Here is a 12,140-nt window from a genome sequence, read left to right on the forward strand (position 1 = left end):
ATATTTAGTGAATTATATGCTGCTTTTTGTGTTCGTTTGTTTTATTCTATATTTAGTGAATTATATGCTGCTTTTTGTGTTCGTTTGTTTTATTCTATATTTGGTGAATTATATGCTGCTTTTTGTGTTCGTTTGTTTTATTCCATATTTAGTGAATTATATGCTGCTTTTTGTGTTCGTTTGTTGTATTCTATATTTAATGTGTTTCTTGCTCCTTGTGTTCGTTTGTTGTATTCCATATTTAGTGAATTATGTCTTGTTCCTTGTGTTCGTTTGTTTTATTCTATATTTAGTGTATTTCTTGCTCCTTGTGTTCGTTTGTTCTATTCTATATTTAGTGTATTTCTTGCTCCTTGTGTTCGTTTGTTCTATTCTATATTTAGTGTATTTTTTGCTTCTTTTGGTCGTCTGTTCTATTCTATATTTAGTGTATTTCTTGCTCCTTGTGTTCGTTTGTTCTATTCTATATTTAGTGTGTTTCTTGCTCCTTGTGTTCGTTTGTTCTATTCTATATTTAGTGTATTTTTTGCTTCTTTTGGTCGTTTGGTGTATTTTTTACTTAGTATATTACTTGCTGCTTTTTGTATCTTTTTCGGAGTGAATTACTGACAATGAAAAGTTATTTGGTCCTTGCAAACTCACCATTAAGTTAATTAAAAATTTAAAACCACCATTTTCTTTTTAGGAAATCGTCTACTTCCCTCTTAAAATCTTGCAAGGTGCTGGAGTCCATTACTTTCTATGACAACTCATTCCATAAGCCAATCACCTTATTAGAAAAACAAAACTGTCTCAAATGGACTCTTTCTAGTCTTGTCAAATTTTAAACTTGTTGTTTTTCGTTCTATTTATTATCTTCAGAATTAGCACCCCCCAAAAAATCAGACATTTATCCAACAGATCCTCCGGACAATCTTGTAAACTTCACTAAATTCATCTGTTGTCTTTTTTTTCAAGAGAAGTCCTTCCATCCCCAAAAACCATCATAGCAGCCATCCTCAGAACCCTTTAGAATTAATCAATATCCCATCTTAGATCATGAGACAAAAACTGTACACAGTATTCCAAATGAGACCTAACTAGTGAGTTTTATAAAGATATAATTACCTTTGTTTTGACTTATAATCAGTCTATAATTACACCTTCAATTTATATTAGCTTTACAATTAACAACAGAGCACTGCTTTGATGGCTGAGGTAACTTATCCACTATTATATCAAGATCTCTTTCTTCAGTCATGCCATTATAAGTGAGTTCCCATCTACATTAAACATATGATCCAAATTATGATAACCCAAATGCATTATATTGTACTTACTGTAATCAGAAGCTTATTAGCCAAATATTTTTCAAACTTACCAATTGATCCAAGTCATTCTGTAGTATCTCAACATTTTCAAGACAGCTAGAAATACGTGTGAGTTTAACGTTTACTGATTGCGCCGCTATCAAAATCATTAATTTCAAATAAGAAAGAGCAAAAGCCCAAGTGCTGAGCCCTGGGGCTCTCTTCTAGTAACAAGGGTCCAACATGTTTGGACTTTATTTATAACAATCTTTTGTTTTTTCTCGTTCAACCACCTACAATCCCAATCATTTGTTTTTCAGCAATACCACTAATGTGATTTTCTTGGCTAATCTTGTGTGTGGCACCTTATCATAAGGTTTTAAAACCTAAAAACACCAAGTTCACACCATTTCCATCATCCAAATAACATTATGACAAAAGGTTAACTTATCAGAAGACTAGATTTTCATTTGGTGAATCTATGTTGGCTTTTTTTTATTATTTCTCTAAATAATTTATTAAAACGTCTTTTATCAGAAGCAAGAAGTAAGACAAAGTTTATTACTTTATCGTTCGTGTTGTGTACATTCTATTTTATTGTTAATGTTGTGTACATCATTGTTATGCTTGTTGTTCACATATTTGAAACTAAGATAACTTTTCTGAATAACAAGCAAGTTTTTTCATGTTAAATCACATAACTTTTCAATTAAATCTGAGTTTCATTGCTTTTATTCTTGTTTGGATCTCATTGGTGCACTGTCTTCAGTACTCAGTTAAGAACAGTAATAGTTCTAACTGAAAAGCTCTAAGTAGAATTTGGTTACTTTGAGAGCAGTGTTTCCTGTTTTATTTCTTCGTTCTTACAAAACAGTGGTTTCAAAGCATCTGCAGGAAACCGTAACTAATTACTTCTTGGTTCGCTTACATATTTGCTACAGTTGTTTAAGCAACATCTTAATAACAAAAAAAAACGATCCCATTCAACTACAGATATTTAGCTACGTAAAAAAAAAAGACGATCTGGGCTTCATAATTCATACCCTTCCAACTGAACAAGGTGTCATTTTTGTTTGTTGTTTTCTGAGACAAAGATCTTTGCTAGCGTGCTGAATTTAGCGTAAAGCACCAGAGGGCTACCTGCGCTAGCCATCCTTAATTTAGAAGTGATATATAGGCAGCACCACCCACTGCTGACTCTTGTACTACTCTTTACCTGAAACTTTGAGACAGAGGGCGCTGGTTTTCGGAATAAATTATCTGATTTTCGTTTCACTTATTATTTCTTTTTCACGAATGGTTAATTGTAATTACGTGATGCAGACTGGTACAATGAGGTTGTGGTCTCGTTCTGCCAGGTGCAACGCTGTTCAGTTAAACACAGTAGATCTAATCATTTCGTACTAGGACTTCTCTAGTGCACACAATCACATTGAAAACACAGGCTGCACCTCAACACAGTATCTAGCCTGATACTGCTTTACTAAGTCTCTAGCCTGATGTCACTACTTTGCTAAGCACTTAGCCTTACGTCATTGCTCTACCAAGTGTCGTTAGTGACTCTGTGTGGGAACTATGCACTGATAAGAAAAACAGTGTTATATTTTTCTACGCTTCATTGAAATACCTCTCATATTGGATATTGTACTAATTTATAAAGAATATTTATAACAACTGTTAGTTAAGAGATTTCTATGATACAATCATTTCTTCTTTACTGTACCACAGCTTTTCATACAAGCTGCTCAGCTGGACGATGAAGCGAGCTTTTCTTCGGACAATAGAAAACCACAGCGCCATCTTCCGTTAAAAACTGATTCTAGAAAGTTGTCTTTCGACACTTCATCAGCTGCAAGCTTGTTTAATCAAGCTGTCCATTCTCTCGAGGCCGTGCGAGAAATCCCATACTTACAGTCGTCACCAGAGGACGTTGTTTTTGACAAAATTACAAGAAATGCGTCCCATATTGAAGGTATTAAGAGAGAAGATGCAGAGGACGAAGATCCAGCGATACACAAATCGTTTGGATACAAAGTTACAATATATTCCCAACCATTTGGCTACGGTAAGTGTTTCCCAAATATTTAATTTTAAAACTCTGTTACATCTTTTACAATAATTTATCATTTACTTCCACTATTCTTGTAAGCCACTTTATTTACCACATATAAACAGGCCTTTGGCGTTAATAACAATCAGCAGCCGAACTCAAAACCAAACCTTACATTTTTGTAAAAATAAAGACAATCATAATGAGAAAATTATCAGAATCGAAACAACAGCATTTTAAACACGGAATTACCAAAACTAAGTGTTTTCAAAATATATCACAATTGTTTATTTCATCTAAACAGATAAGAAACCTACTGTGAGAAACCAGCATTTATTTGTCAGTGATACAGGGAACTTTGGAGAAAATAATCAGCCCGAAGAGCTGGAGGTAGCAGGTGATTCTCCTTATCCACAAAATACTTTACCAGCCCATAACAAAGGGTAAGTTCTATCTGAACCCTTCTAAACAAAATACTTTACCAACTCACAAGAAAGGGTAAGTTCTATCTGAACCCTTCTAAACAACTGACTACACCAACCCATAACAAAGGGTAAGTTCTTATCTGAGCCCTTCTAAACAAAATACTTTACCAGCCCATAACAAAGGGTAAGTTCTTATCTGGACCCTTCTAAACAAATGACTAGACCAACCCATAACAAATGGTAAGTTCTTATCTGAACCCTTCTAAACAAATGACTACACCAACCCACAAGAAAGGGTAAGTTCTTATCTGAACCCTTCTAAACAAATGACTACACCAACCCATAACAAAGGGTAAGTTCTTATCTGAACCCTTCTAAACAAATGACTACACCAACCCACAAGAAAGGGTAAGTTCTTATCTGAACCCTTCTAAACAAATGACTACACCAACCCATAACAAAGGGTAAGTTCTTATCTGAACCCTTCTAAACAAATGACTACACCAACCCATAACAAAGGGTAAGTTCTTATCTGAACCCTTCTAAACAAATGACTACACCAACCCATAACAAAGGGTAAGTTCTTATCTGAACCCTTCTAAACAAATGATTTAAACCACAGTAGTATATAATTGTGGTCTAAGTTTGTTAATACCATTCTTCCATCTTGTACGAAACTTGAAGCAAGATGACTTGATTTATTCCTAGGGCCACAAAACCACTCTTCAACAACCATGACCAGGAGTCTCAAGCTACTAATCAGGATAGTGTTCACCACTCCAGAGCTTCGAGAGGCTATGACCGAGGTCATCGAGATTACGAGAAAACAGTAAGAGGACACGATCGTGGCAGGCACAGACACGAGGAAGGTAGCAACCAACACGTAAAAGACCATGAAGGTCACACACATGACGTCAGAGGTCATGACAAAGCTGGACTTGCCGAAGAAGGATACCGGGAGAGAGCTGAAATCGAATATTATGAAAAAGGTAGATTTATTGTTAATTTCAGTTTTGAGAATACTTATTTTACGTATGTGATCTCTTACTTTCAAATCAATTTTGTTTTTAATTACAGAACATTTTTTGGGTAAAGAACGAACCAACAAGGAAAGAGCTCGTGACGAGAACAGTGGTCCGTTGGAGCTTCATCACCAGCACAGTTCTAACGGTCACGAGAATTTCAACAAGGCAAGTCGATATGAAGATGAAACATTGCCTTATGGGATAAAAAATGGGAAAGCTAGTATTTACCAAGACGGCATCCATGGGCGGGAAAACCATTTAGACAATAAAAGTAATCAATTATACTCGAACGAAGATCGAGCTAAGAAAGAAGGACTGAAAGAAAGGGGATATAAAATAACAACAGAAAGAGAATTCTATCGTAAAAGTAAGTAAAAACTTACAAGACGTGTTCATACCGAGAGCTCGAACCTTTCGATACGCAGCCCTGCACATTAACCTCTATGTCATACGAAGATAAAATAAAACATTTTCTTCATAATTAAACAAAGATAAAAACACATAATTTAGTTTGTTTATTTGTAATTAAGCACAAAGCTACACAATGGGCTATCTGTGCTCTGCCCATCACTGGTATCGAAACCCGGATTCTAGCGTTGTAAGTCCGCAGACATGCGGCTGTGCCACTAGGGGGCATTTAGTTTGATATCTAGACATCTAGACAAGAATAAACATAATTAATATTGAGTTGCTAATAAGATAAGAATAAAATATATCACTTTGCTAGTAGGCCTAGCATAGCCAAATGGTTAAAGTGCTCGACTAGCGGGTTTGAATTCCCCATCCCACCAAACATGCTCGCCCTTTCAGCCTTGTGAGCGTTATATGTGACGGTCAAAGGTTGGGAAAAGAGTAGCCCAAGAGTTGGCGGTGGATGGTGATGACTAGTTGACTTTCCTCTTGTCTTTCATTGCTAAATTAGAAACAGCTTTGCGCGAAATACAAACCTCTTTGCTGATAAGTAGACAAAAAGAAATGAACTATTTTAAAATTTTCGACCACTTTTAATTGCTAAAGACATATTCTTAAACTTTCAAAAACTCTAACAGTGGTCCAACTGTAAGTCTGGAGGCTTAAAACACTAAAATTCGGGTTTCTATACCCGAGGTGAGTACAGCATAGACACCCCATTGTGAAGCTTTAAGTTTAACAAAAACTAAACGTAAGGTATAAAAATATCACTCCAATGTCTGCTTTAAAATTAGTTTAATTTAAAGTCAATTAATAAGGAAGAATTTTTTGTAAATACAGTTTAAGGCGTTATGATAATTAATCTACATTTATTATTTTCAGTTCCTGTTTTGTTTTTATGTTTTTTTTGTAAATACAGTTTAAGGCGTTATGATAATTAATCTACATTTATTATTTTACAAAACAGGAACTATTTTATGTTTTTTGTAAATACAGTTTAAGGCGTTATGATAATTAATCTACATTTATTATTTTACAAAACATGGACTGAAACAGAATTTCTTTGAAGTTTCATTTAGAGCAAAATGTCATATTTTTGAAACAAGTCTTTGAATAACGTGCAGTATGAATTTCTGAGGTTATTTATACGTCTGATTTTACAATAACATAAATGGTTTTATCTTCATGTTTTATCCTTTTAAAACATTGCGAAATAATTCATCAATAGAATGATTTATCGTTATATTTTCAGAGGCTCACCACGATAAGGGTTTTGGTCGTCATGACAGCGCCATTAAGGAGCATGAACATACTGACAAGGACTACCACAAGGAACGTGGACAACACGACAGAGGGTTTATAACGGAAGTTAAAGATCATGAAGCGCATGATTCAGCCCATAAAAGCCACGAAGACCATCAGCAACGGTTTAACAACTATGACTTTTCTAAAATATTCCCTGTTCAGTCTTACATTCAACAAGACCAGGAGGCGTCAGATGTTGTTGATAGTAGACTTTCTATCCAGCCAATCCCTGCTGACAAGAGAAAGAACCCTGCCATTCAATCAGACCAGGAGGCCTATGGTTCGTCAGCTGTTGTTGATAGTAGACTTTCTATCCAGCCAATCCCTGCTGACAAGAGCAAGAACCCTGCCTTTAAATCAGACCAGGAGGCCTATGGTTCGTCAGACATTGTTGATGGTAGACTTTTTGTCCAGCCAACTCCTGATGACAAGAATCCTTCTCACAGGTTGACTGAAACTAATATAGATAACAGTCCAACTGCAGAGTTTGGACAAAGATTGCCATCGACGTTGTTCCCTGCTGGAGACGAAAGTGTTACAATTCAATCAGAAAACTTGCCAACGTCATTTCTAAAACCACACGAGTTTCATGTAGCTTTCAATACACCAGAGAACTCTACAAAGAAATCACCTTTACATGTTTCTACAACAGGAGAATTAATTTCAGAACCTGTTGAAGATCTTCCAGAACATGGACCCTTACTCAGCTCGGGGGACCCTCAAAAGTATAAAACAAATTCTGATTTAAAAATTTACTCACAACACTCCCCTAACACAAGACACGCTTTCAGGAGTCCATTACATTCACTGATTCCAAGTTATAGTTATTCAAAGCCACCATTAATACCAGATCTGGAGGAAAGTTTTCGAAAACCTCGAGGTGAATCAGACAATAATCATATTTATCTAATTAGACAAGAACTTGATACTAGATACTCCAACTTACCATTCAAAGCACATGACGATGTAAGGTATCATCAACCTTCAGTTAACCGAGATTATGACGCCACATATCCGATTCCTCCAGAAGGTCAAGCACATGATGGCAAGTATCTAGGGCATCTAAACAGACCAACTGATGATATCAGGTATGCACAGCTTCCAACAGCTTCAAGTTATGAGGACAGGCAGCCAAAGCTAGCTAGTAACAGCAATACCCTATGCTAGTTATTTAAAATCTTCAAAGCCCAATCAGAAATATTTTGCTAAAGAAATTGATAATTCCAGGCACCTCGGAAACCAACCTTATGATTATACAAACCATGAACTACGACATGGGCTTTACTATGACAATCAGAATCAACAACAAACCCCTCCTGGACTTTACTATAATAACCAGAACCAACAGCAAGCACCTCCTGAACTTTACTATGGAAACCATAATAAAGAACAAACGCCTCTAGGACATTACTATGACAACCAGAATCACCAACAGGTTAAAGTAAAAAGGCACAACTTTTCTTCACCTGCTGGTTTAGAACACGATGTTGTTGAGCATTTGGTTCCAATCAGCAACATTAGTGGAAATAGCAATCATGAAGGCGCTCAGCATTCTGGGATACCTAAACCCAAACTCCTTCCAAAGCAATTCCTGTCGAATTTTAGTTATATAATAGACGACCGTATACCATTTCCAGGTTTGTCGAAATACCAACAGTCACCTGTACCTTCCAGTGACGTCGTTAAGAGTAGGGGGTACGAACAACCATATAATACCAAGTCAAATTCTGAAGGACGTGATGCATTTCTCAAAGGTCCACTAGGAACTACAATCGTCAAACGAAACTAGAAAAGAAGTTTACAAAACCACGAAACGTTTACTTGACTGGAACTCGAAATTTGTATAGAGTAGTTATGAAAAGGTCATGAATTTGTTTTTAAAATCAAAATCACGTGAGTGTATCTGTAACTACTCATTGTATTTACCGCTATGTGTCTTCGTTTAATGTTTGTACTAATATTGTGTGAATACAGCTTCCTAAAGTTATGTTACCGTGAACTCCATCTGTACTCTAGCTGTTAGTTTTTCTTTTGCGCTTGTATCTGTTATTTTCAGTTTCAAAAGTATTAGGGAAGTGGACGATGTAGTTCAATACGATGGAAGAGATCATTCATGAAAGTGGACGATGCAATTCAATGGAGCAAAACGTGACACACTTTGGTTTATGGTGTGGTGCAGTAAAGTGGACGATGTTACTTGGGTGTAGGGTGTGGTGCAGTAAAGTGGAAGATGTTACTTGGGTGTAGGGTGTGATGCAGTAGAGTAAGTAACATCTTCCACACCCTACACCCGGTGCAGTAGAGTAAGTAACATCTTCCTAAAAAGACAAGGGGATAAATAACTCCACAGCTGAGAAGACAGAGCTAGGAAGTATAGATAATTCTATAATAAATCTTAACTTAATAAACTTGATAATTTTAATTCTTTTTCTGTCAAGCTAGAATCATACACCCCTGTGGAGTTATATATCCCCATGTCTTCTGGGCCAAGATTACTGTGAAGTTATGTATCCCCCCATGTCTTCTGAGCTAGGATTACTGTGGAGTTATATATCCCCCATGTCTTCTGGGCCAAGATTACTGTGGAGTTGTATATCCCCCATGTCTTCTGAGCTAGGATTACTGGTTAGTTATATATCCCCAATCTCTTCGGAGCTAGGACTACTGTGAAGTTATATATCCCCCATTTCTTCGGAGCTAGGACTACTGTGAAGTTATATATTCCCCATTTCTTCGGAGCTAGGACTACTGTGGAGTTATATATCCCCTATTTCTTCGGAGCTAGGATTACTGTGGAGTTATGTATCCCCCATGTCTTCTGAGCTAGGATTACTTTGACTTTATACAGTTGGATTAGTTCGTTTGGATTTTTTGTGGGTGGGAGTGGTTACTAAACACATGTTCAGCGCTGCCAAGCAAGATAGCAAGTTACCACCCCCACCCTCATATAAAATCTTTTTGTGATACACTTTAAAAAATGTCATTCACTTTTGTGATGCTTACTGTCTTGTTTTTGTTTTCTTTCCTTAAATAAACTCATTTTAAGGTAACTCAGATTCTTATTGTTCTGTTATATTTTATCATAATCAAAATTGCAAAAAACGCTTATTTTTATAAAGATTGTCAATGAAAGTGATGTATAACATATGAATGTTTCATTTTAAGGAACAAAATTATAATTTTTTGTAAAAATCTTATCCCCCATGCGACAGCGGACTTACAACGCTAAAATCCAGGGTTAAATCCCCACAATAAGTAATGCAGAAAACCCAATGTGGCTTTGCTCTAAAAAGCTATAAATTAGTCAGCGCTCAATCGTCTGAAGTTTACTGGGATAGTTTGTTTGTTGTATAACAAAGCCAAGTTGTGCTATCTGCTGTGTTCACAGCAGGGAATCGAATCCAGGATTTTAGCTTTGTAAGACCGTAAGCTTAACGCTGTCCCGCCGGAACTACTGGGATAGAAAAAAAGTGGAACATACAAAAAGGCTTGAGTTAGGTGCAAGTAGTGCTATAATATCTATTCATGTATATGGAATATGATGCCATGTTTTATTAATTTAGATTTTTGTATTTAGAATTTCCTGGATAGGGATATCCCTTGTAGTTTATGACACTAAAAAAAAATGAAATATGGACTTTGGACACCAAGTCCACCCACAAAGAGACCTACAACCGGTCATACTCCAGCCATGATAACTGAAGTGCAAAAGTGAGAATCCACAAACACTAAGGTCAATGTCAAAAACTGTTTGGTTTGCATATTCCAGACAACAGATGCAACATCATTAAGAAGGATCTATATCTAGAAAATCTACACAAGTTGCTTTCACGAAATATCAGCTTAAACGTCGCATACCTCAAGCAGCTGAACATAAAACGGATATTCATGCTATTCCATACAAAGCAATATCAGTAGCACAGCCTATAGATTTCTGTGTGAGATGATTGTTGAAATGTGCACCGAGAAACCATTGTCTTCGTACAGTAAATTGATTATTGCCAAAAATGCAGAGAAGATGTGTGTATTGGAAATAGCAGTCTTTTGCAACTGGAACTTACGCTAAAGGGCTATTGTCAAGATTCACGATAATCAAACAGAATATGAACGAACGTGGTGAGACTGCAGAATCATTTCAATATAACGTACACAATACCTGTAGTAAATTATTATTGACATTTTTAATTATTTTATTTCGACAAAGGAATAGAGCTACGAGAAGTACTATTATGTACAAAACTATTAACAAACGTTGCATTAGCGTCTACCGTGAAATTAGAACTATTATTAAACTTGTTATTTACGAAATAATACGATATGATTAAGTAGGCTATATTCTGCATTCTTATTTTTGCTGGGTGATTAAAAATACGATATTACTTTTTTTATAAAGTACAGAAATTATTCGTGTCACGTTTCTGAAAGCTGACGTTTGTTTTTAACGCTTTTATAATACGCAAAATTCTTCATTTATGAGATACTAGCTGGAGTATCTGCCCCCTGGACGTAAGTTACCTAAATTCATTTATTAATGAAAGGTTATCTTAGGACATGAAAAACTGTTCCCCTTATATGTAATTGTAATAAGCGAAGAAACGTCTATAAAAACTGCAAAACACAAAATGTAAAACTGCGGAGATACATGCAGATTCGCGATTTCGGTTTTTTATGGGCGTTTTTTTCCATTACTTCACCCCCCGTTAATGGCTCTTCACCAAGTTTGACGTGACAGTTTGTTGGATCCATGCGGAGTTACATGCAAAGTTGCGGTTTCACATTTTGTGTTTTGCAGTTTTTATGGACGTTTTTGCAATTATTAAAATTACAGATAATGGAAGCAACTTTTCATGTCCAAGATAACCTTTCATTAATCATAAATTTACGTAACTTCCGTCCAATGGACGGATACTCCAGCTAGTCAACAAATATTTTTCCAGTTTTGTAGTTTATACATTCAGTTGACAGATTAACAACAATATTAGGTTATACTTTTGTTGCTAAGCGACATGACATAAAAGCCATTGTTGGAACGCATTGTTACCAAAACGCACTGGCTTTTCTATATATATTACAAGTTGTTAATCTGTTATACTACAGGGTATACTATTGGGCGCGCATGCACGTGGATAAGTAATATTACCTAGGTGCACACCCTCAAGTTCCACTTAGTATGGGTGCAAAATTTCAGGTTTTTAGGTTCTTTCCCCTTGAAGGTATGACGGTCACAGACACGCCCTTTTATTATTATAGATAGATTAGAAATATGATTTGGACTTTTTTCAGATATGATTATTTCTAGTTTAGTATGAGAATTATAATAATGTCGACCTTTAATAGTTTCGTTTTCAGTTTATTTACTGATTATAAGTATTATTTTATTACAAGTTACAGTTTTACAGTAAAGAAGATTATTTTTTAAAACAGGTACGATGTTTCATCACTGGTATAATCGAAAAACGCCGTCCCGTTTAAAAAAAAAAAAATGTTTCCTTACTGTAAAATTTGTAACTTGTAATAAAATAATTTCAGCTTTTGTAGAACAGTTCTTGAGTTTAACAGAGTTACGATCTGAAATTCAACTTCCTTTCCAGCAGAACAGGTTTCCTAGCCTAAACTAGGGCCTACTTAATATTCT

This window comes from Limulus polyphemus, unplaced genomic scaffold (assembly GCF_000517525.1).
Source record: "Limulus polyphemus unplaced genomic scaffold, Limulus_polyphemus-2.1.2 Scaffold4676, whole genome shotgun sequence".
Taxonomy (NCBI): Eukaryota; Metazoa; Arthropoda; class Merostomata; order Xiphosura; family Limulidae; genus Limulus; species Limulus polyphemus.